Below are 24,450 nucleotides of genomic sequence, written 5' to 3'. Positions count from 1 at the left end.
AGCCTGTTTTCAAATCATTAAGCCTATTTTCAAAACTCTCAAATCATGAAGCCTGTTCTCAAACCTCTCAAATAATTAAGCCTGTTCTCAAACCTCTCAAATCATGAAGCCTGTTATCAAAACCTCTCAAATCATGAAGCCTGTTCTCAAATTATGAAGCCTGTCCTCAAAACTCTCAAATCATGAAGCCTGTTCACAAACCTCTCAAATCATGAAGCCTGTTCTCAAATCATGAAGCCTGTCCTCAAACCTCTCAAATCATGAAGCCTGTTCTCAAACCTCTCAAATCATGAAGCCTGTTCTCAAACCTCTCAAATCATGAAGCCTGTTCTCAAACCTCTCAAATCATTAAGCCTGTTCTCAAACATCTCAAATCATGAAGCATGTTCTCAAACCTCTCAAATCATTAAGCCTATTCTCAAAACTCTCAAGTCATGAAGCCTATTCTCAAAGCTCTCAAATCATGAAGCCTGTTCTCAAACCTCTCAAATAATTAAGCCTGTTCTCAAACCTCTCAAATCATGAAGCCTGTTATCAAAACCTCTCAAATCATGAAGCCTGTTCTCAAATCATGAAGCCTGTTCTCAAATCATGAAGCCTGTTCTCAAACCTCTCAAATCATGAAGCCTGTTCTCAAAGCTCTCAAATCATGAATCCTCTTCTCAAACCTCTCAAATCGTTAAGCCAGAAGTTGGCAGATCGACTGTACCAACTTCAGACGAGTCCCAAGACGATTGCGGGGGTCGTAGATCAAAATGGGTCATAATAGTTTGTAGGCCAAACCATTCGGACGCTACAGAGGATTTTATGACAAGACTGATTTTCGGGATTTCTCATCATCTGACAAACACCGCTCTAGCTCTGTCATCTTTCACCTCAAATGCGGAAGTGCGACATCGGCGAGTGTGGTGAAAACAGATATCTCTAGCTTAAATGTATGTATTTTTATTGGTATTTTTTAAATTATGCTAATTAAAATTTCCACGTGGGCGCAGTTCAAACAACAACAAACCATCACCTTGTTTTGAGGCTATACAGTGTTTGTTTACAATTACATTGTTTACAAACGGAGTAAAACAAGCTTCTATTAAGGGTTCTGATGAGGTACGACAGTTGAACTAAGCTCATGAGGCATTTAGAAGTTATATTCTTCAAGAATCAATAGTTCATTTAAAAGTCCCAAAATGTATGTAGCGATCGCAGATTGCCCCTTTAAATCACTCGGTGATGAGATGTAACAATCCTATGGTTGCTTGTTTTTAAGATATGAAATGACATGTGTACTCATATCAATGGTACATGGTACATGACATGAAAGCAAAAAATTTCCACATTTCCATTGTCTCTGTGCATTTCCACGGTAACAGAATGATGCTGAGAAAATGTATGCCAAAACAAAAACCAATGATTGCAAAGTTAAACAAACCATACAACTCTATGCACAAGGACTTTTAACAGTGCAGATGCTCCGTTTGGTAACAGAATAACGGCACCAACAGCACTAACTGTCATTCTGTTACCAAACTTTGTATCTGCACCATTCTTCAAGTAAATGTGTTTTTGTTACATACACTGCTCAAAAAAATAAAGGGAACACTTAAACAACACATCCTAGATCTGAATGAATGAAATAATCTTATTAAATACTTTTTTCTTTACATAGTTGAATGTGCTGACAACAAAATCACACAAAAATTATCAATGGAAAACAAATGTATCAACCCATGGAGGTCTGGATTTGGAGTCACCCTCAAAATTAAAGTGGAAAACCACACTACAGGCTGATCCAACTTTGATGTAATGTCCTTAAAACAAGTCAAAATGAGGCTCAGTAGTGTGTGTGGCCTCCACGTGCCTGTATGACCTCTCTACAACGCCTGGGCATGCTCCTGATGAGGTGGCGGATGGTCTCCTGAGGGATCTCCTCCCAGACCTGGACTAAAGCATCCGCCAACTCCTGGACAGTCTGTGGTGCAACATGGCGTTGGTGGATGGAGCGAGACATGATGTCCCAGATGTGCTCAATTGGATTCAGGTCTGGGGAACGGGCGGGCCAGTCCATAGCATCAATGTCTTCCTCTTGCAGGAACTGCTGACACACTCCAGCCACATGAGGTCTAGCATTGTCTTGCATTAGGAGGAACCCAGGGCCAACCGCACCAGCATATGGTCTCACAAGGGGTCTGAGGATCTCATCTCGGTACCTAATGGCAGTCAGGCTACCTCTGGCGAGCACATGGAGGGCTGTGCGGCCCCCCAAAGAAATGCCACCCCACACCATGACTGACCCACCGCCAAACCGGTCATGCTGGAGGATGTTGCAGGCAGCAGAACGTTCTCCACGGCGTCTCCAGACTCTGTAACGTCTGTCACATGTGGTCAGTGTGAACCTGCTTTCGTCTGTGAAGCGCACAGGGCGCCAGTGGCGAATTTGCCAATCTTGGTGTTCTCTGGCAAATGCCAAACGTCCTGCACGGTGTTGGGCTGTAAGCACAACCCCCACCTGTGGACGTCGGGCCCTCATACCACCCTCATGGAGTCTGTTTCTGACCGTTTGAGCAGACACATGCACATTTGTGGCCTGCTGGAGGTCATTTTGCAGGGCTCTGGCAGTGCTCCTCCTGCTCCTCCTTGCACAAAGGCGGAGGTAGCGGTCCTGCTGCTGGGTTGTTGCCCTCCTACGGCCTCCTCCACGTCTCCTGATGTACTGGCCTGTCTCCTAGTAGCGCCTCCATGCTCTGGACACTACGCTGACAGACACAGCAAACCTTCTTGCCACAGCTCACATTGATGTGCCATCCTGGATGAGCTGCACTACCTGAGCCACTTGTGTGGGTTGTAGACTCCGTCTCATGCTACCACTAGAGTGAAAGCACCGCCAGCATTCAAAAATGACCAAAACATCAGCCAGGAAGCATAGGAACTGAGAAGTGGTCTGTGGTCACCACCTGCAGAACCACTTCTTTATTGGGGGTGTCTTGCTAATTGCCTATAATTTCCACCTGTTGTCTATTCCATTTGCACAACAGCATGTGAAATATATTGTGTATCAGTGTTGCTTCCTAAGTGGACAGTTTGATTTCACAGAAGTGTGATTGACTTGGAGTTACATTGTGTTGTTTAAGTGTTCCCTTTATTTTTTTGAGCAGTGTATTTAGTGGAAATTGTTGAAAGTCATCCTTGTGCATTGGTTTTGGTTTGGCATACATTTGAAAGTGGAAGATCTGAGTCTCAACATCACTCTGTCACCGTGGAATTGCCCCTCTGTATAATGGATCAATAAAGATGGTAATGTATTGTATTATCAGCATGTCCTCTTTCCAGTCCACAAAGGGTTAACTTAATTCATATTTTTTCAAATTCCTTCCTTCCATCCTCCTCTCTCCACTCCTCTCTTCCCCCTCGCTCCTCTCCTCTCTTCTCCCTCGCTCCTCTCCTCTCTTCTCCCTCGCTCCTCTCCTCTCTTCCCCCTCGCTCCTCTCCTCTCTTCCTCTGTCTTTTAGGTTAATCAGGTGTAATTTAAATCCGAAATGCCTGACAGTACATTTCTGTGACGGAAGAAGGCTATTGCTTGTATTTCTGCATGGCTGTTTGGATCAAAGACTGGTTATCTCTTCTATTGAGCTGTTCTAACCTCTGTCTAGTCTGATTACAGACAAAGGGAACTGAATTTCCCTGTTAATCAGCACTAATGTTCAGGGACAGCTATAGACTATAGACACATTAAACAAGTTAAAATGCAAAGCCAAGTAGAAAAGTACTATAAAGGGATTGAATGAGACACCACTTCACCTGGAAGTGAAGTTTAAAAAGATAAAGCCTGGCTAGATAATGCTATGGAGATGGACACAGAACTCTCACATGTAGCAAGCAAGACCAACATAATTTAGGCCTATATGTATTTAGCTAAATCCTAAAATGTGTAATCTCTTACTTTCTTACATTTAATTCAATTCAATACGACTTTAATAGAGGATTTACAAGAGCATTTATGTTATCACCCTGACGCGTAGACCTTATAACATTTGGTGCTGTTTGTATAGGATGTATCCAGGCTAATTGCGTGCAGTGTGTTGGGGTGACGTCTGATGTGGGGGGGGTTTTCTGGTAGATGTGACAGTTGAAAGGTTGAGACCCAACAGCTGTGTTTATGAATTCCCCAGTGCACCTGCTAAGGTTAGACTGCGGAGCAAGTGTTAGTGGACTCACTCACTCTCTGTCTCAGGGATTAACCAACAAGGCCCTGCTGCGCCCCAAGTGGCACCCTATTCCCTATTCCCTGTAGTAGGGGAATAGGGTGCCACTTTGGGACTCAGCCAAGTCTGTGTATAGGCCACTGTGAGACTGACGCAGGAGAGAGAGTAACTACAGACGTGTAGAGTTTAGGAAGCGTGTCCTCAACTTCCTCGTTGGTGTCTGTGTAGGTTCGTAAGATATTCATTGTTGTAGTTAGCGTGTAGATTCAGGGCTAATCTCTGTTTTGTTGCCTTTATGTAAATAGGTCTATGTAGGCATAACAGGAGGAGATGACAGTACTGGAATGATGCTATTTTGCGGCAGGATAAAGTCTTTATGTGCTCTTATGTTAATGTTAAAATCTAACCTAAGATACTGTTGCTATTTAATTGTTTGCATGGAGAATCCTCAATGCTCAATTTCAAAAGAAGACACAAACACAAAATGAAGATTGAGACAAACCATTTGACAGACCCATTTAAATTAAGGCAGGTTCACAGATAGACATTTAAGTTTTCGCTAGTTTGCTAGTTCTTGATTACAATGTTGACATTTTACTCTGCATTAACCTGATTAATGTAATTGAATGTAAAAGCCCATGCCTCAGCGTTTCACATGATCACAGGAGATGGATTAAGAAAGAAGGCTTTCAAATTGAATATAGCTCTCCCTGCTCCGCCTGTTAATGTGCGTTTACCACTACTTGAGTCACTGACCGCCGCTATTTAGTCAAACTAATGATGATGCACAGTCCGTTCCCATCCCTAGATAATTAAAAGAAAAGCCTCTCCACACACCTCTAATTCAGCATTAACTTTTTGGTAGAATTGACAGACTCGCTTGCATCCAAAAAATGGTCTTATCAATTTGGCCCTCTCTAAATCACTTGTGGTGTTGTTTGCGGGGAAATTACTATTTTAAAATCTATTCTCTGTCACTCATTATTGATTACTCAAAACCTGGAACTACTGCGAACATTCCATAGCTTCCATAGAATGCTGTGAATTTCCTGTCAGGTGAGCGTTTATAGCACTTAGCCTCAGCATCTATTCAAATAACGTTGCTTAGCAAGACAGTATTGGAATTTAATTTCATGTTTAGCTGAGACACAGGCAGTTGCTGATATCAAAAGTTTTCTGATATGTCGATGTGTAAGCACTCTAGTTAAAACTCCATTTAAAAGTGATTTTGGTCAATACACTTTATTTGGCAGTTCAGGCTGCACGTGAGGTTGAGACATACTGTATCTATCATTACATACTATTTAATTCTGAATTAATAATATTCCAAATATATAATCTGTTGCCTAGAAACACTCCTTTATGTTTCGTCTGTGTTTTTTTTTTTAAATCCTCTGATTGCGCTACACTCTTAGAAAAAAGGGTTCCAAAATAGTTATTCAGCTGTCCCCATAGGATAACCCTTTTTGGTTCCAGGAAGAACACTTTTTGGTTCCAGGTAGAACTCTTTTGTGTTCCATGTAGAACCCTCTGTGGAAAAGGTTCTACATGGAACTCAAAAGGGTTCTACCTGGAACCTAAAAGGGTTCTTCAAAGGGTTCTCCTGTGGGGACAGCTGAATAACCCTTATTGGTTCTAGATAGCAACTTTTCTTCTAAGCGTGTAGTGCCTTCCAAAACACCCTAACCTGCCACTAAACACCAGAGGCATATTATGCCCTAACCTGTTACTAAACACATCACAGTTGTTCTGTGTGCAGTGTGACTGTCCCCACTCACCGCTCTCTCCCAGACAGGCTGTTACACACCCAGACAGAGAATTGGTTGGTAGAATAAGTAAATGAATAAATAGACTGATGTTGAATTTTCCCCTCACTTGCCTCCACTGACACAAATAGGATCTACAGTAATTTATAATGCTGTTAGAGAAACCAAGTGGCTGGGTTCTCTCTCTCTCTCTCGCTCTCTCTCTCTCTCTCTCTCTCTCTCTCTCTCTCTCTCTCTCTCTCTCTCTCTCTCTCTCTCTCTCTCTTCTCTCTCGCTCTCTCGCTCTCTCTCTCTTTTTCACTCTCCTCTCTCTCACGCTCTCTCTCTCTCTCTCTCTCTCCTCTCTCTCGTGCTCTCTCTCGCGCTCTCTCAACTCTCTCTCTATCCACCCCCCCTCTCTCTCTCCTCTCCTCTCTCTCTCTCCACCCCCCTCTCTCTCTCTCCTCTCTCTCTCTCTCTCTCCTCTCCTCTCTCTCTATCCACCCCCCCCTCTCTCTCTCTCCTCTCCTCTCTCTCTCCTCTCTCTCTCTCCTCTCCTCTCTCTCTATCCACCCCCCTCTCTCTCTCTCCCCCCTCTCTCTCTCTTTAACCAAGGTGTCTGTCACCTTGTGTGCAGGAGGGCCTGAGAGAGCCAGAGAGTGGGACCGAGGGAAGGAAGGCACTGACACCCTGCTTTACAATTCCACGCACGGCCCAAAGGCTAAGTGACATCAAGACTCATTATTGTGATCACATGCCACATTTGTAACTGGTTAGTGAGCAAATTGTGATAAAATAGGCTGATGCCCCTTCTGAGCCCAGCTCCCCTTTCACACGCTGGACTTCTCCTCTCCTAATGGTGGAAATGGTGTGTGTGTTTTTTTCTCTCTCTAAATATCAATGGACACAATTACCTTATCCACTGACACTCACAGAGACTGGAGAAAACACAAATAGGTGGATGTTTGTGTATCAACATTTGGAGACTAGGCAATGTAACTGTACGACCGACTGGCCATTTTCAGCCCTGTGGTATTATCACTCCTAATGTGTTATGGTGTGCAGTATTTATCCAAAGGATGAACGGGGGATTCTCAGTGAATCTACAGCGACTTGGAACACATTTAGGAAAATGAGTAGTGGTCTACTTACCCCATTAGACCAAAGGGGAAATCAGGTGATGCTCTGACATCACCTTTCACATAGTGAAAATGGCGTCCCAAATGCGTCCCAAATGGCACCCTATACCCTTTATAGTTCACTATTTTTGACAGGCCCTGGTCTAAACTAGTGTACTAAATACCGAATAGGGGCCAGTATTTAGGAAAACATGATTTCATTTTGGGGTTGTATTTCAATACATGGAATATACAACCATAGATATAGGATCCTAACTCACCTGAGTCAAGGCAGACACCGTACATACAACAGGCAATTCACCTGAGTCAAGGCAGACACCGTACATACAACAGGCAATTCACCTGAGTCAAGGCAGACACCGTACATACAACAGGCAATTCACCTGAGTCAATGCAGACACCGTACATACAACAGGCAATTCACCTGAGTCAAGGCAGACACCGTACATACAACAGGCAATTCACCTGAGTCAAGGCAGACACCGGACATACAACAGGCAATTCACCTGAGTCAAGGCAGACACCGGACATACAACAGGCAATTCACCTGAGTCAAGGCAGACACCGTACATACAACAGGCAATTCACCTGAGTCAAGGCAGACACCGTACATACAACAGGTAATTCACCTGAGTCAAGGCAGACACCGTACATACAACAGGCAATTCACCTGAGTCAAGGCAGACACCGTACATACAACAGGCAATTCACCTGAGTCAAGGCAGACACCGTACATACAACAGGCAATTCACCTGAGTCAAGGCAGACACCGTACATACAACAGGCAATTCACCTGAGTCAAGGCAGACACTGTACATACAACAGGCAATTCTTAGCATATGCTGAAATAATGAGGATAGGGGAAATGAAGAAGGAAAAGCATCTCTCTATGCCTGCTTGCTTGCTTGCCTGCATAAACCTCCAATTGGCGAAATGAAAATCTGTCTTAAACAAAGAGAGGAGAGACCCCATGGAGTCTGGGTCTACAGTTTCTGTCACATAACTATTCCTTGGAGGTTTCATATGACAAAAGGCAGAAAGTTTCTTTGTCCCTTCTCTTCTTGTCACGTTACACCCCTCTTACCCGTAGTCTACCCCCCCCCCCCCCCCCCCCTCCTGTTGTCTGGCTGTCGGTTCTGTCAGCCCGTAGCCTGGCACCTGCTCTCACGTTCCTAATTAGGATCCTTTAATTAATTATATACGGCAGAGCATCTCCTTATCTCTGGGCTGGTCTCTCCCCCCCCCTCCCTCTACTGTAGTTCTATCTAGTCTTTATCTGTGCCATGAAATATTTGTATGGTTTTTCTGATTGCTCCATATCTGAAAATGTCCAGGGCCCAAGTTTTTATTTACATCTCTGTATCTCCTGCTTGGTTTCTTTAACCTACCTACTGCTGTATGAACATCTATCTGGGGCTGTACGCACAACAGCATCTCGGAGTGGGAGTACTGATCTAGGATCAGGTCCCAACTCTCCATGTAATCACATTCATTATAATCTAAAAGGCAAAACTGATCCAGGTCGTCACTCCTACTCGGAGACACTTTATACATTCATGTCCTGGTCTTGGTGCCATTAAATATTGTGGTAACGACATTTGTGGGGTGGGTTGTGTTTTACAGTAGTGATTAGCCTCAAGGTGGGTTGTGTTTTACAGTAGTGATTAGCCTCAAGGTGGGTTGTGTTTTACAGTAGTGATTAGCCTCAAGGTGGGTTGTGTTTTACAGTAGTGATTAGCCTCAAGGTGGGTTGTGTTTTACAGTAGTGATTAGCCTCCAGGTGGGTTGTGTTTTACAGTAGTGATTAGCCTCAAGGTGGGTTGTGTTTTACAGTAGTGATTAGCCTCAAGGTGGGTTGTGTTTTACAGTAGTGATTAGCCTCCAGGTGGGTTGTGTTTTACAGTAGTGATTAGCCTCAAGGTGGGTTGTGTTTTACAGCAGTGATTAGCCTCCAGGTGGGTTGTGTTTTACAGTAGTGATTAGCCTCAAGGTGGGTTGTGTTTTACAGTAGTGATTAGCCTCAAGGTGGTTTGTGTTTTACAGTAGTGATTAGCCTCAAGGTGGGTTGTGTTTTACAGTAGTGATTAGCCTCAATGTGGGTTGTGTTTTACAGTAGTGATTAGCCTCAAGTTGTTGATCTTGGTAAAGGAATACGCATCTGTCAGGCATCACCATCACAAACCGCCTCACAACTGCTGCTACTCCTTTTACACTAGACTGCATCCCAAATGGAACCCTATTCCCTATATAGTGCGCAACTTTTGACCAGGGCAGATAGGGTTAAAAGTAGAGCACTATATAGGGAATAGGGTGCCATTTGGTACGCAATATGAGACGTGCCTGGTTGAAGAAAAGCTCCTATAAAATATTGATTCACTGATCAGCACACAATAGAGGAAAGATTGAAGTTTTGGCCGGGCCGACTCGTGGACTGTCGTCTCCTCTCTGATCAAGGTTTTGGCCGGGCCGACTCGTGGACTGTCGTCTCCTCTCATAAATGATCCTGCTAACAGTATTGCAGGCGTCCACCATATGGGCTTCACAATGACTGTACTGTAGTCTACAGGGCAATATACGTGTCTGATTAGATAGAATAGAACAGAATAGAACAGAACAGAATAGAACAGAACAGAATAGAACAGAATAGAACAGAACATAATAGAATAGAATAGAACAGAATAGAACAGAACAGAATAGAACAGAACAGAATAGAACAGAATAGAACAGAACAGAATAGAACAGAATAGAACAGAATAGAATAGAACAGAACAGAATAGAACAGAATAGAACAGAATAGAACAGAATAGAATAGAATAGAACAGAACAGAACAGAACAGAACAGAATAGAACAGAATAGAATAGAATAGAATATAATATAATAGAATAGAATAGAATAGAATAGAACAGAACAGAATAGAACAGAACAGAATAGAACAGAATAGAATATAATAGAACAGAATAGAACAGAATAGAACAGAATAGAATAGAATAGAATAGAATAGAACAGAACAGAATAGAACAGAATAGAATAGAATAGAACAGAATATAATAGAACAGAATAGAACAGAATAGAACAGAATATAATAGAACAGAATATAACAGAATAGAATAGAATAGAATATAATAGAATAGAATAGAACAGAATATAATAGAACAGAATAGAACAGAACAGAATAGAACAGAATAGAATAGAATAGAATAGAATAGAATAGAATAGAATAGAATAGAATAGAACAGAATAGAACAGAATAGAACAGAACAGAACAGAATAGAACATAATAGAATAGAATAGAACAGAATATAATAGAACAGAATAGAACAGAATAGAACAGAACAGAATAGAACAGAACAGAATAGAACAGAACAGAACAGAACAGAATAGAACAGAATAGAATAGAACAGAATAGAATAGAACAGAATAGAACAGAATAGAACAGAATAGAATAGAATAGAACAGAATAGAATAGAACAGAATAGAATAGAACAGAATAGAATAGAACAGAACAGAACAGAATAGAACAGAACAGAATAGAATAGAATAGAACAGAATAGAACAGAATAGAATAGAATAGAATAGAACAGAATAGAATAGAACAGAATAGAACAGAATAGAACAGAACAGAATAGAACAGAACAGAATAGAATAGAACAGAATAGAACGGAACAGAACAGAACAGAATAGAATAGAATAGAATAGAACAGAACAGAATAGAACAGAATAGAATATAATAGAACAGAATAGAACAGAATAGAACAGAACAGAATAGAACAGAATAGAATAGAATATAACAGAATATAATAGAACAGGATAGAACAGAATAGAATAGAACAGAACAGAATAGAACAGAATAGAACAGAATAGAATAGAACAGAATAGAACAGAATAGAATAGAATAGAATAGAATAGAATAGAATAGAATAGAATAGAACAGAATAGAACAGAATAGAATAGAATAGAATAGAACAGAACATAACAGAATAGAACATAATAGAATAGAATAGAACAGAATATAATAGAATAGAACAGAATAGAATAGAACAGAATAGAACAGAATAGAACAGAATAGAATAGAATAGAACAGAATAGAATAGAACAGAATAGAATAGAACAGAATAGAATAGAACAGAACAGAACAGAATAGAACAGAACAGAATAGAATAGAATAGAATAGAACAGAATAGAACAGAATAGAATAGAATAGAATAGAACAGAATAGAATAGAACAGAATAGAACAGAATAGAACAGAACAGAATAGAACAGAACAGAATAGAATAGAACAGAACAGAACAGAACAGAACAGAACAGAACAGAACAGAACAGAATAGAATAGAATAGAATAGAACAGAACAGAATAGAACAGAATAGAATAGAACAGAATACAACAGAATACAACAGAATAGAGGAACTTTATTTTTCCCAGACGGAACTTCAATAGTTTGTTGGCTACTGCCATTCCTTCCACAATTTTCTCAACAAAAGTTTAGATAAATCTGCTAAATTATTATTATAATTATGATAAAAACATATATACAGTACCAGTCAAAAGTTTGGACACACCTACTCATTCAAGGGTTTTTCTTTATTTTTACTATTTTCTACATTGTAGAATAATAGTGAAGACTTCAAAATGAAATGAAATATGAAATAACACATATGGAATTATGTAGTAACCAAAAAAGTGTTTTAAAAAATCAAAATATATTTTATACCCACCATTTGCCTTGATGACAGCTTTGCACACTCTTGGCATTCTCTCAACCAGCTTCACCTGGAATGCTTCTCCAACAGTCTTGAAAGAGTTCCCACATATGCTTAGCACTTGTTGGCTGCTTTTCCTTCACTCTGCCATCTGACTCATCCCAAACCATCTCAATTGGGTTGAGGTTGGGGGATTGTGGAGGCCAGGTCATCTGATGCAGCACTCCATCTCTCTCCTTCTTGGTAAAAAAGCCCTTACACAGTCTGGATGTGTGTTGGGTCATTGTCCTGTTGAAAAACAAATGATAGTCCCACTAAGCCCAAACCAGATGGGATGGCGTATTGCTGCAGAATGCTGTGGTAGCCATGCTGGTTAAGTGTGCCTTGAATTCTAAATAAATCACAGACAGTGTCACTAGCAAAGCACTCCCACGCCATAACACCTCCTCCTCCATGCTTTACGGTGGGAACTACACATGCGGAGATCATCCGTTCACCCACACCGCTTCTCACAAAGACACGGCGGTTGGAACCAAAAATCTCCAATTTGGACTCCATACCAAAGGACAAATTTCCACCGGTCTAATGTCCATTGCTCGTGTTTCTTGGCCCAAGCAGGTCTCTTCTTCTTATTGGTGTCCTTTAGTAGTGGTTTCTTTGCAGCAATTCGACCATGAAGGCCTGATTCACACAGTCCCCTCTGAACAGTTGATGTTGACATGTGTCTGTGACTTGACCTCTGTGAAGCATTTATTTGGGCTGCAATCTGAGGTGCAGTTAACTCTAATTAACTTATCCTCTGCAGCAGAGGTAACTCTGGGTCTTCCATTCCATGAGAGCCAGTTTCATCATAGCACATGATGGTTTCAAAGTTCTTGAAATGTTCCGTATTGATTGACCTTCATGTCTTAGAGTAATGATGGACGGTCGTTTCTCTTTGCTTATTTGAGCTGTTCTTGCCATAATATGGACTTGGTTTTTTACCAAATAGGGCTATCTTCTGTATACCCCCTCTACCTTGTCACAACACAACTGATTGGCTCAAACGCATTAAGAAGGAAAGAAATTCCACAAATTAACTTGGAGTTGCTTTATCCAACACCCATGCATATATTAAGCCTATAAGAGAGTGCATTTATGGAGAAATTGTCTGTGGATTTTTCAGCCTGTACCCCTGAGGGGAACAAGATCCCAATGTTTGTGCAGGTAAACCCCCTTACCGTCATCGGCCCATCTCTTTATCTCTGCATTCCACGCCGTCCAAATTAAATCTAATGTACAACTCAGCTGGAACCAAACCAACCACATTCAGATAGCATAGCAAACTGTACTGTATTCCCTGTTCCCTTGAAAAATGTCTATATTTCAATAGGTGTGTGGATTTCCTTCTATTAACCTCTGGTGCGGTGTTAAAGGATGTGTTTACGGAGGAATGGGAAATGACAAGAAGTGGAGTTGACAGGCCTGGAGTGAGACAGTTAAATGGCCCCTGGCTGCTCTGGATAATTAATAAATAAAGCACCAGGGGAGTCCTGTCATGGCTTTCTGTATGACAGGGGCTGTCTCCAGTGCGCTAAAGCATTAAATGACCAATTCCTGTCAGGCTAACTTCCACCAAGCTCCCTCGGCACCCCCCCCCCCCCTCCCCCCCTCGCTCTCTCTCTCTCTCTCTCTCTCTCTCTCTCTTTCTCCTCTCTCTCTGCTCTCTCTCTACCCCCATCTCTCACTCCTCTCTTTCTCTACCCCCTCTCTCTACCCACCTCTCTCTCACTCCCCTCTCTCTCTACCCCTCTCTCTCACTCCCCCCTCTCTCTACCCCTCTCTCTCACTCCCCTCTCATTCTAACCCCTCTCTCTCACTCCCCCCTCTCTCTACCCCTCTCTCTCACTCCCCTCTCATTCTAACCCCTCTCTCTCACTCCCCCCTCTCTCTACCCCCTCACTCTCTATCTCTCCTCTCTCACTCCCCTCTCTCCCTTTCTTTCTACCCCCTCTCTCTCACTCCTCTCTCTCTCTACCCTCTCTCTCTACCCCACTCTCTCTCTCTACCACCACTTCTCTCTCTCACTCCCCTCTCTGTCTATCCCTCTCTCTCTACACCCCTCTCTCTCACTCCCTCTCTCTCTACCCCCCCTTTCTCTCTCTCACTCCGCTCTCTCCCTCTCTCTCTACCCCCTCACTCCCCCCTCTCTCTCTCTCTCTCTTCCCCACTCTCTCACCCCTCTCTTTCTCTACCCCCTCACTATCCCCCTCTCTACCCACCTCTCTCTCACTCCCCTCTCTCTCTCACTCCCCTCTCTCTCTACCCCCTCTCTCACTCCCCTCTCTCTCTACCCCCTCTCTCACTTCTCAATCCCCTCTTTTTCTCTCTCTCTCTCTCCCCCCTTCTCTCCCCCCTCTCTCTATACCCCCTCTCTCTACCTCCTTCTCTCTCTACCCCCCTCTCTTTCACTCTCCGCTCTTTCTTTACCCCCTCTCTCTCTCACTCCCCGCTCTCTACCCTCTCTCACTCCCCTCTCTCACTCCCCCCTCTCAATCCCCTCTCTCTTTCTCTCTCTACCCCCTCTCTCACCCTCTCTCTCTCACTCTTCTCTCTCTACCCCTCTATTTCTCACTCCTCTCTCAATCTCTCTACCCCCCTCTCTCTACCCCCTCTCTCTCACTCCTCTCTCTCTCTCTAGCCCCTTTCTCTCTCTTCCCTCTCTCTCTATCCCCTCTCTCTACCCCCCCTCTCTCCCCCCTCTCTCTCAACCCCCTCTCTCTCACTCCTCTCTCTCTACCCCCCTCTCTCTCTCACTCCCCGCTCTCTACCTCTCTCATTCCCTCTCTCACTCCCCCCTCTCTCTCAATTCCCTCTCTCTACCCTCTCACTCTTCTCTCTCTACCCCCCCTTTCTCACTCCACTCTCTCTACCCTCTCTCTCTACCCCCTCTCTCTCTCTACCCCCTCTCTCTCACTCCTCTCTCTCTCTACCCCCTCTCTCTCTACCCTCTCTCTCTACCCCTCTCTCTACCCCCCCTCTCTCTCTACCCCCCCCTCTCTCTCTACCCCCTCTCTCTCACTCCTCTCTCTCTCTACCCCCTCTCGCTCTACCCCCCCTCTCTCTACCCCCCCTTCTCTCTACCCCCTCTCTCTTCATATACTCTCCCCATCTCTCTTTCATCCAGAGAGCTACTTTGCTCTCTTTGCACTGAGTTTTTCAGCGACTGATGGCTCTAGTTCATTTCTGCTGAATTAATTGGTCCCTGAATGAATTCTGTTGACAGGGCAATTCATCATGTGTTTGGCCTGACAGTGACTGGGTGTTGGGAGAGGAGAGAGAGAGGAGCGGGGGAATGGGAGGAGGAACAAGGGGTTAGGGCTGGTGGTAACAGAGGAAAGGAGGATGGGGTTGGGGGCTTGATGCTTGATAATTCAGCTTTTTCTCTAACCCTCTATCTCCACTTTCATTTTCCCTGATCTCCGTTCAGTTTTTAGTGCAGCTTTAACAGGAAGAGGGAGTCTAGCTGTGTCAAACTGTGAGAGGTTTAAGGTTTTTTATGGTGTGAATATTCCTGGGTTCCCTGGGTGGGTTGCAAACAAACAACCTCCTCTGACATATCCTGCTGATTAACAAAGGCTACTTCTGTCTGTCTGTCTGTCTGTCTGTCTGTCTGTCTGTCTGTCTGTCTGTCTGTCTGTCTGTCTGTCTGTCTGTCTGTCTGTCTGTCTGTCTGTCTGTCTGTCTGTCTGTCTGTCTGTCTGTCTGTCTGCCTGCCTGCCTGCCTGCCTGCCTGCCTGCCTGCCTGCCTGCCTGCCTGCCTGTCTGCCTGCCTGTCTGTCTGTCTGTCTGTCTGTCTGTCTGTCTGTCTGTATCAGGAGGATCTACTGTTGATTGGCCAGTCAGGTAGCTAAACCCTTCGGACCCAAATGTCTCCCTATTCGCTGTAGTGCAGTACTGTTGACCAGGGCCCACAGTAGTGCACCTTATCCTCTCCATACAGACCCATGGTCTCCCAGCCAACCGTCAGCCGTATAGTTTCTGTATGTGTGTGGTGGTTCCTGACATATTCACTTCACCGAGGCTCTCTGCATTCAGCTTTAATTGCGTCATGTATCACACAAAAGCTATTAGGGTAATTATTTACTGGTGGAGAGACTGCTGGGGCTAAATGAGGTTTAGCTCAGTTCTGGGGCAGCGTCCCAAACGGCACCCTATTCCCTATGTATTGCACCACTTTTGACCAGATCCTTATGGGCCATTTGGGACACAGCCTGGCTGTGACGTGGTGGCAGGAATCTGGCAGAGATGCCAACCAGTCAGTCAGTCAGTCGCCTCTTTTGGCTGCAGTGTGGTTGGTACTCACCTGTGATGATAGATCTAATAACTGGCCATTTGTTCCATTTGAAAATGAGCTGTCGTTCTGACATGACGACAGGACATCTTTCTGTCTCTCTCTCTCTCTCTCTCTCTCTCTCTCTCTCTTCTCTCTCTCTCTCTCTCTCTCTCTCTCTCTCTCTCTCTCTCTCTCTCTCTCTCTCTCTCTCTCTCTCTCTCTCTCTCTCTCTCTCCCTCCCTCCCTCTTCTCTCTCTCTCTCTGACACACTCTCAGTCAAACAGAGCATTTATTATATTCAATCAATCAATGTTCAGTGATTAGGCTCTCTCCTCTCTGAAGTGCTTCCTGGATGGCCTCACACAGCAAGAGTCAAAACATTACCTCATAATTGCCACTCAGCCATCATAACAAGCAGGGCTTCCCGACTGACACCACTATGGATATGTCCCAAATTGCACCCTATTCCCTATAAAGCTATGGGCCCTGGTCAAAAGAAGTGCTCTATATAGGGAATAGAGTATCATTTGGGACGCATCCCCGTGATTCAAAGAGAACAGGCCCCCCCGACCAACCAACACAGGCAGGACATTGATGGATACTGGAGATTCATATTATATATTGCCATATCCAATTAGACACAGCACATAAACCCGCAGATGTGTTGCCCTGTTTCATAATGTCAAAGCGCATGCTATTCAGATATCATATAAAGACGTGATAGGAAATGCCCTGTTTTTACTTCTTCTTTGCCATGTCGTTGATGATCACATCCTTAAAGGTTTATCCTGGATTTGACACGCCAATAACCAGATTATAATTCAGTTGCTGCTGCAGTATATTCCTGTTGTAGCTCAGCTGGTAGAGCATGGCGCAGGGTAGTGGGTAGTGGGTTCGATCCCCGGGACCACCCATACTTAAAAATGTATGCACACATGACTGTAAGTCGCTTTGGATAAAAGCGTCTGCTAAATGGCATATTATTATTATTATTATTATTGTAACTCCAGCCCACTGAAAGGAAATGGCACAGACTCAGTTTATGTGTAGAACTAACTAGAGCTATCACAGTACTGTACAGTACATACTGTATCATGAAATATGTGGATGGTATTATACAATACGTGATGCTTTGGTTTGCACTGCAAAACAAAAATGCTGAAAACCTCCCCTGTCATTCTCATTGCTCTAACCCTTTTTTGTCTGTGTTGTGGCATAGATGCGCACAGAATATTTCTCTAAACGCCATATATCAAAACCTTTAAGTGAGGAACAATCTATTGAATTAGCACAATGGACCAACGGTGATGAGGACGGCTCTTAAGTACGTTTCTAACTTTTCTACTGTCTGTTCAGCTGACTCAGTGGAAGTCATAATTACGTTGTGTGTGTGTGTGCGTTTCCCAAAACGGCACCCTATTCCCTATGCAGTGCACTAGTTTCGACCGGACTCCAGAGCCCTACGTAGAGGAACAGGTTGCCATTTGTGACGCAGCCCCTAGTGATTCTGTAAAGTGGAGCTAAAAGGCAGAATGGGATAATTAGATTTTTGTACGAATGAATTAAACATCGTAGCCAGCTGCCGATCGGCCCATTGTGAATACAGGAACTGTAAATCATGATTTCAGCACGCTGCATTATGTTATTACTACTGAATTATACGAAGGGTCCTATTCCTTATATAGTGCACTACTTTTGACCAGGGCCATTGGAGCTTTTTTTTTTTTTTTTACTGGAGCAAAGTTCACCCCAAATAAAAACACGTATTTATATACCTTGTAAGCAAATATTTTATCACGAAAACAAATGCTTATTTTTGTAATTTGTTTGAACTATCCATTGAACTATTGTCATTATCAGTACAAACGGTGGGATTAGTAAAACAGAACGATAAATAGATAGACTTCATTAGATCTTCCCCTGTATCTTCTCTGTGGGCTCCTCAGTCTTATTGTTCTGAGGAGCAGAGGCAGTGACAGGTGCTTTTCTGTAATGCCTTGCGGATGAGAACCAATCAGATCGCCCCATCTCTGTTCTGTTTTTTTTTTCTATGGGATGTTGTTGTCATCTGGCAAGCTGAAGGAAGTAAAAAATTAGGTTTGATTGACAGCTGCATCCAGGTTCACAGTTTATTGGTTTCTGCAGTGAAACAAAGAAAGAGACAGATATGCCAATTTAGACAGGGGAGGGACAAAAAAAAGTTTCCATCTAAACGGAATAATTTTACCACTGGGAATTCTCAGCTGAGGGATAAGGAAAGGAAGGAGTCAAGGTTTTTTTTCTTCTCCCCTCTCCTTTAACAAGTAGCTGTGAATGACAAACATCTAGGACAGTTAGAGGCTGACAGAACATCAGATTTGGGATGCTTCACAGGGGCCCATGAGAAAAACAACCACTAGGCAGAGAGAGAGAGAGAATGAATTACAATGGAAAAGGAAAAGTGGCTCCTTTAGGACTGTGTCTGAGTGAGGGAGCGAGAGTGAGGGAAAAGAGTGAGGGAGAGAGAGAGAGAGAGTGAGGGAGTGAGAGTGCACTGTGCATTAGCCAACTATTCAACTCTTAGCCTGAATATTTATTTTTAAAAGAGCAAGAGAGAAATCTGATTTTGCATTTTTATGAAAAAAGACTTGCTAAAATGCCAAAATTCAGCATTTTGACATGTCGCTCAGTCAACCCTGTGTCAATTCTAGGAAGATTTTAACACACTTAACCCCAAACTGTCTCCAAGTTTCACCATCATTGTAAAGCCCTAGTTATCTTGTTGCTTTGACAAAGTCATTTCTGAAGATTATCATTTATTTAATGTGATTTGTGATTTATTTACGTAATTTCCCTCATTTTAAGGTCAACCCTGTTTACGCGAACTGAACTCTCGTTTTAATACGGTGAAACTATTCCTTTTAAATATGTTTTTCAAAAGAAACATTGAACATCTAACAGTCAAACCATAGATGAGCTGGTTCTACTCTCTTCAGCTGTTTTGTGGAGGAAAACTGAGCGGGTCGAGCATAAAACATCAACCCTGTTACCCATAGATAGTCAGGCTACAATGTTTTAACAATAATAACAATACAAATAATAATTGCATTCAATTGCCACTCCCTGTTGCACACGACAAGGTACCAACCCCCCTGTCACAGCGGGATTTAAGGCTGATTTATGATTAAATACAGTAAATACTTCAGGAGGTAAGAAGTGTGTCATCAAGGAAGAAAAAATTCATGCAAGTCCAATGCTTAATTATTTCAGATTTAGATTGATGCAAATCCACCAATCAGCTATTTTCTCTTGTCCACATGGGCTGAGGAGGGACTTGATTAGATGGTGAGCTCATGAAATCGTGAGCAGCATTAAAATAACAGTAGCAAGGCTATATACAGGGGGTACCGGTACAGAGTCAATGTGCGGGGGCACTGGTTAGTTGAGGTAATTGAGGTAATATTACCATGGTGTATTCTCTCAGAGAAGCTAATATCATATTACCATGGTGTATTCTCTCAGAGAAGCTAATATCATATTACCATGGTGTATTCTCTCAGAGAAGCTAATATCATATTACCATGGTGTATTCTCTCAGAGAAGCTAATGTCATATTACCATGGTGTATTCTCTCAGAGAAGCTAATGTCATATTACCATGGTGTATTCTCTCAGAGAAGCTAATATCATATTACCATGGTGTATTCTCTCAGAGAAGCTAATGTCATATTACCATGGTGTATTCTCTCAGAGAAGCTAATATCACATTACCATGGTGTATTCTCTCAGAGAAGCTAATATCATATTACCATGGTGTATTCTCTCAGAGAAGCTAATATCATATTACCATGGTGTATTCTCTCAGAGAAGCTAATATCATATTACCATGGTGTATTCTCTCAGAGAAGCTAACATCCCAGTCAATGTTCATGAAGGTACAGTATGTAAAACATATCGTACTGACTTCCTACATAATCCCATTTGCACCACTGAAATCCTTTTAGCAAATAGTAGCCTAAAATGCTAATCAGTACAATTTTGTATTCATTCAATAACGATGTAAATAAATCCTCCTGAATGGAATAAGGTGGTGGGATGGAGGAGGGATTAAGGAGAGAGAGAAAGAGAGAGAGAGAGAGAGAGAGAGAGAGAGAGAGAGAGCGAGAGAGAGAGAGAGAGAGAGAGAGAGAGAGAGAGAGAGAGAGAGAGAGAGAGAGAGAGAGAGAGAGAGAGAGAGAGAGAGAGAGAGAGAGAGAGAGAGAGAGAGAGAGAGAGAGAGAGAGAGAGAGAGAGAGACAAGATGGTCTCTAAGAGGGATTTCCTGCATTAAGGCTCTCTCTCTCTCTCTCTGTAACTTAACACTAATTGAATTCAGCTACATTGGTTGGAAATAATAATAATTCTTTACAAAAGCCATAGTGAGGTTAAACATTTTATGTGTTCAGTGATCCACATCATGAAGAAAACATTTAGAAGGCATTCTTATAACTGCAGCCCTCCCTACCAATGTACAATATGATCTTAGCCCCCTTCTCAAAGTAAATAAATGTATCTGGAAATGTTCCAATTACATTTTCGGTGAATTCAGTGTAGACATAGTAGAGGAGTTTATTATTTTAAAAAAATATGACTTTGTTAAATCTGTGGTGATAGATTCAGTAAATGTTTCCATGTTATTTGTCAGCTTAGATACCTCTTAAATGTAACTAAATGTAATAAAAAAATGTAATCTACGTAATCCCCCAAATTCAAAATCTTAAGTTTCTGGTAGAAATAGTTCGAAATTGCAGAGGCGTAGTCACTTTTGAGGACACAAGCTCAAGTACACAGTACAGATATGATAAAAATATGAAAATATGAAATATTTTATGATGTATTTCCTATTTTAAAAAACTGTATGAATAAGGCTTGAAATGACTTGAAATGACTTGAAAGGACTATAAGATTTCACCTTCCTTATAAGTGTAAAATATATATTTGTATATTTAGTGTTAGAGAAAACGTGCATATTTTCTAAAGGTCTCTCTTAATCAAAACGTCTTCCCCCACTGCTGTGAACGTTTCACATAGCTCTAGCTTGGCTTCCCGAAGTCGTTAGGAACTCACCTTTCATCTTATATTAATCCTGTCCATCTATGACCAGCAGAAAGTACTTTTTGTTTTAAATCAAATTAATTATTTTACATTACTGGCTATAAATCGATCTCTGAATGTGCTACAGCGAGAAACCACTCTCTCCTGCTGCGTTATGATGTAAGGATTGTTAGTGGCTGTGACGTAGGGTTCAGCCAGGAGTTGATGGACAGTCGGAAGAGCGAATGAAATGGTAGGAGGGACAACCCAGCTTCAAGTGGTGTCAGATTTCACATCCTGCTTCACCAGGCAGAAGAGACATGCTCCTGTGTCCCTGAGAATCAGGGCTACCGTTTCAATCTACGGTGTCCACATATCAATTTACAGTATAAGCAAAAATATGTAAGACAGAACTGGTACCAGAACCACGCAGGTCCCCAAAACAGGGGACTTTACATCTAAGAGGTTTTAAAGTACACACGCAGGCTGTAGCTAGTCAACTACCTTTTAACTACTGTAGACAATGGATTTCACAGAGTCCTGCATCTGAGTTGACATACCAAATGTATTTCTAATGTGTGTTTTTTTTTACAGAATTGGCAGAATGATTAAGGCCATTTGGCTTGTAGTTCTATAGATCATCAGAATCCTAGTTAGTTCTCTGACACTCGGCTTGTACACTGAGGGAGATACCTCTACTCTGCTCTGGTCTACTCTACTCTACTCTACTCTACTCTACTCTGCTCTGCTCTACTCTACTCTACTCTGCTCTGGTCTAGTTGCACAATATTAATTGTCAACATGTATGATTGTTAGGGGAAATATAGAGCGTTTTGTTTCGTGTCCCAAGTGTAATATAACTGTGAGTTGTGTCTTACATTTTTAGTCATTTAGCAGACGTTCTTATCCAGAGCGATTTACAGGAGCAATTAGGGTTAAGTGCCTTGCTCAAGGGCACAACGGCAGATTTTTCACCTACTCGGCTCGGGGATTAGAACCAGCGACCTTTCGGTTACTGGCACAACGCTCTTAACCACTAAGCTACCTGTTTAGATACAATTCTTGATATCAGTTATGTCTTCTGTGTTGGTCTCATCAGTTGAGAGTTAACATAGCCCAATCTCTCTTTCTACTTGCTTAGTGTGGAGCTATTTTTTCCAATCCCACAACATGTGTGTGTGTGTGTGTGCGTGTGCATGTGCGTGTGCGTGTGGGTGTGTGTGTGTGTGTGTGTGTGTGTGTGTGGGTGTGGGTGTGGGTGGGTGTGTGGGTGTGGTTGGGGGTGTGGGTGTGGGTGTGTGTGTGTGTGTGTGTGTGGGTGTGTGTGTGTGTGTGTGTGTGTGTGTGTGGGTGTGGGTGTGGGTGTGGGTGTGGGTGTGGTGTGTGTGTGTGTGTGTGTGTGTGTGTGTGTGTGTGTGTGTGTGTGTGTGTGTGTGTGTGTGTCCATGATAGGAAAGTAGTACCATGCTCTACCGTGACTTAGAAGATTTCAGACACTTTATTATTGAAACGTACCAGTGAGACTCCAGTGGATGAAAGGGATCATACGGATGACCAGGATGTACATATTATTTAACTGTATTTACAGAGTGGAAGTCAGTGTCTTCACATTATACACAAATTATTCTACAAATAAATCAACAGTTTGTAAATAACATAACATTAAATAAATTCAATCACCTTCCTATGGGTTTTACAGCTAAAATATGCATAATAATGATGCCCATCTCTGCTCTGCATAGAATTGATACATATACTTTCATAACGGACAGGTTGTGTTTTTCCTATAATACTGCTCTCACAATGCAGACGTCTGCAAGCTGTAAATAGAAAACAAGAACAAGATCTAAGTCTTTGGCAAATGTGGTAAAAATACATTCACTTGACAGTTGAATGATGTAAAGGTATGTTTGATCATGTTTTCCATTCTTCCAGCCAGGTCGGTGTTACTGGTGTAATTTCAGACAAACTAACTGGATAAGTTACACGATGTCTTTACGACAAAACAAAACAAACAAATATAGGAAGTTGAAACCTTGAGAAAAAAAACGCATGTGATTAAGGCATTAACTGAAATCTTTGCCCTGCGTTTAGTTGAAACCTTTGTTGACACATCGTCATGTGATGATGGCCATATCAGAATTACATTGACTATACTCACTATACTATCGCGGCGTCTCAAATGGCACCCTATTCCCTACATAGTGCACTACTTCTGATCAAAAGTAGTGCACTATAAAGGGAACAGGGTGCCATTCGGGACGTAAGATATCACCATCGTACTCGAACTATTAATTGATTTAATTAGTTAATCACAGAAAACAGTTAATTGATTAAACGTAATACTATATCTTAATGCCAAAGACTTAGGTCAAAACTTAAAACGTTAGCTAGCTAACTTCATGGGTTGAGTATGTGTGGATAGTTAGCCTACACAATAAGGCAGAGACAAACTGGGTCAACTGTTACTGAACCGTCTCCGGACATAATGCTACTGGGGAGTCAATGAAATGGTAAACATAAAGCAACAACATCTGACGTGCCTTTCCAGACCAAAAGGTTATGATTAAGTTATGGTTACGTTTATTCTTCATCGAATGGTTCTTCAAAAATAATAATATACTGTAAAACAAGACAAATAGGCATCCAGGTCAAAGTCTGCATAATAACGCTCCCAGTGTGTCAAACCTCAAAAATAGTGCAAAATTAAAAACAAATACAAAATAGATTCTGCCTGATTATTTCTAGTATCCTGACAAATAAAAATGACAACAACAAAAAGTCAAGCATATTATCTGCATTTCATTAAGATGTCAATAACAATTATAAAAACAAAATAAAAAAATCTTCAAGAATATATTTACTAGTTTTTTTTAAAATCTTGTAAATTAGAAGACACGGTATGTCACTATCCTTTTCATTTTCAATTCACTGTTTCTTTTTTTCTTTTCTTTTGTACATCTGATTGTGTATCACAGAGAACACCGCCCAGTAATCTTCTCCTGGCATCATCATCAAAAAGCAATTGATTCATTTAATCATGCTGAACGTTTGGTTGGTTACAAATGACTGTATGTTTGTTTGTAATAGAGGAATAGAACCAAGCTGCGGCAGCCTTGTTGCATTGACGGCAACGTCTTTAGCATGGATCTCATTGCACTGCCCTTTGAGTAAAAGGTTGAGACCGATGCAGAAGAAAGAAACAACAGCCTGCTACTGTACTGTACTGCACTGTATTGTACTGCACTGTACTGCACTGTATTGTACTGCACTGTACTGCACTGTACTGCACTGTACTGTACTG

The sequence above is a fragment of the Coregonus lavaretus genome (genome assembly GCF_964263955.1).
Source record: "Coregonus lavaretus genome assembly, contig: SUPER_36_unloc_1, whole genome shotgun sequence".
NCBI classification, from domain to species: Eukaryota; Metazoa; Chordata; class Actinopteri; order Salmoniformes; family Salmonidae; genus Coregonus; species Coregonus lavaretus.
This window is presented reverse-complemented; position numbering follows the sequence as displayed.